Source organism: Triticum dicoccoides, chromosome 6B, assembly GCF_002162155.2.
Source record: "Triticum dicoccoides isolate Atlit2015 ecotype Zavitan chromosome 6B, WEW_v2.0, whole genome shotgun sequence".
NCBI classification, from domain to species: Eukaryota; Viridiplantae; Streptophyta; class Magnoliopsida; order Poales; family Poaceae; genus Triticum; species Triticum dicoccoides.
Window position 1 is genome coordinate 166,618,881 of NC_041391.1, and position 2,599 is coordinate 166,621,479.

The 2,599-nt window shown below is 43.3% G+C and overlaps 1 non-coding gene across 1 annotated transcript; it reads right to left on the reverse strand.

The window, feature by feature from the left end:
* Positions 1-678: 678 nt before the first annotated feature.
* Positions 679-753, reverse strand: TRNAP-UGG. Its single transcript has one exon. It is a non-coding gene; the product is annotated as a tRNA-Pro (tRNA).
* Between the last annotated feature and the right edge of the window lie 1,846 nt (positions 754-2,599).

Here is a 2,599-nt window from a genome sequence, read left to right on the forward strand (position 1 = left end):
AAAAACTCTAGAACATTCCTTTGAATGGAATTGTTCATTGGGTTCGACTTGTTGTTCGACAAAATAGAAAGCTGTCTCTCGTATGTTATTGTAAGGTGATTCATTCAGAATATTTCTTATGTGCGGTTTCAAGATGCTAAAAAAGTAGATTTGGTAATCGGCTTTTGAGCTCCATTATGTGGACTTCATCAATTTTTGAATTATGGACTTGGCGGTAGTGGTCAATACTAACTGCACCGTCTAAATGCTCCCTGACCAAGTTTGCGTACTCGTCAGGGTTGAGTTGAGGGGGCAGCCCGTGCGCTAATTGGGCTTCGAGGTGGCTATACGCGAAAAAAGCTCGCTTTCTACTGAGGCCTGTTCTGTCCTAAACTGTTCCAAAATGTTATTTGTTTCATAGGAAGATTCCAAAAGCACATTGATGCCAAAAGAATCTTCGGAACCGGTGGAGAGGCTATTCTAATTGAAGGCTAGACAAATAACATGACTGAGGTATGTAAATAAAACCTGTGAAATAGCTATATAATATGATCTAAATATAGAAGAATACCAAAGATAATGGATTGCAAAATAAGCTTTTTAGCTTTCTTTTTCTTTTGTGCGCGCTTTTCGCCTGCCTTCCCGACCGCGGATAGGCTACGGGGCTTTGCACTTCGGCCCCATTGTGTGAATACCACATCAAGGTGACAGGATTCGAACCTATGGCCCTCTGTACCCAAAACAGATGCGCTGACCAGACTGCGCTACACCTCGTCTCCCCCTCAGAACATATGGATCTACCCGATCCATAAAGAAAAGAACCACCGCTTTTAGGAATTTTTGACAATTCTCTTTCACTTGCATTTTATTTCGTGAAGGCTCGCTCTCGTTCTTCTTACATCTTGCCCTTTTTTTTTTGAGAATTGTATCTGTGGCTACTGCTGTTTTGCCAGTCTGTCTGTCCCCAATAATGAACTCTCACTGACCGCGCCCTATAGGGATCATCGAATCGATAGCAATAAGCCCTGTTTGAAGAGGTTTGTATACGGAACGCCTGGAAATTCTACTTGGAGCAGGAGATTCAATTAAGCGAGATTCGGAAGCTACAATTTTGCCTCTCCCATCAATAGGTTTAGCCAGAGCATTTATAACACGACCCAAGTTATATACGCTCACGGGTATCTGAGCAATTCTTCCTGTTGCTTTTACAAAACTTCCCTCTTGATGCTAAACCATAGCTCTAACTGAGTAAAATTCCACAATTTCTAAGAACGATATGCTTTTTTGCATTTTCCACTGTGAAAGCTTCTCTCAATCCCTCCCTAGTCCTTTCTTTCCTGGGCACATGCTTACCTGGTTGACCGCCCACATTCATTCATTGTTCGTTCTGTTGTGGAATCGAACCACAGAGCTAGCGCAATTGGGATTTAGAGTCCCATGCGTGAAACTAAAGAGGATTTTTAGTCCTCTGCTCTACCAGCCAGAACCTAGAAGGACACTTCACACCCGATTTGACACAGCTAGACTGGAAACACTGCTTGTCAAGAGCACAGACCCCAGTATAGAATACTTTTTTGAGTATGTTGGTAAGGTCCGGTCATCCGCTTCTGTGCTTGCACTTCTGCGTAACTAGGGGTGCAAGTCCAGTACATCGTACTTTCATAATTGAATCAAAAGCGTCGATACATGAAAAATCTCTATATATGATATTTATGACACAGAATGTTGTTCTTTCAACATGATTCCTCAACAATTTTGTCATTGTAATTGACTCTCCGTTCTCTCCGTTCCACTTTGGTTTTCGACTAATAATTACCATGATGAATTTCTCTTACTGCTTGGTTCCGCATTGGATTTTGGAAACTTTTGTTTAGAAAGTGGTGTCACGACCGTGGGGATCAAATGGATGGTTCAGGAAAGTCTAGTGAAGCGGCACGGTCTAATCATATAGATGACCATAGTGGTATGGTTCCATAGAAAACTACTGGAGGCCATTACCGCCACCGAAATGGTTTCCATGCTCCGTTGGATGATTTGACGATATCGCAGTATCAAGCTAGAACGGTTTCAATTTGTAGGACGGGAAAGAAACCTCATCCTTTGGTGCACACTAACCGATGAAGCTCAACCCTCTCTCGAACTGAGCTATTTCCGCTTTGTCGAACAAAAAGTTCGAGTAGTTCAGTGAAAAGACGGTCAAGCTTTCTTCCATCCTTCCTAGCTCCTCGAGCTTGCACCCGCCCGACGCCTTTTTCATTGTTCGTTCCGAGGTGGATTCGAACCACTCTCTCCGTTTGTATTTCGAGTCCAAAAGGCCCGGCGAAAGAGGATTTTCAGTCCTATGCCCGCTGCCAGCCAGAACGGGATTTTTCCACTTCACACCCACACAATCGGGATTTGATGAAATAGCTACGTTCTTTTCTTATTTGATTCGGATACTGTCAATCTACTGTCCATCTTTCTCTTTAGTTTTCTCCTTTCTTTCTCCTCAACCTATCTCCATTGGATGGACTTACGAAAGAATAATATCTAATCTCCCCATCGCGGTTAGGATCCCATGAACCAGGAGCGCCAGCACCGGTTCCTCGATCTTCCTACTGGAGGCATGGTCATGGCTTTC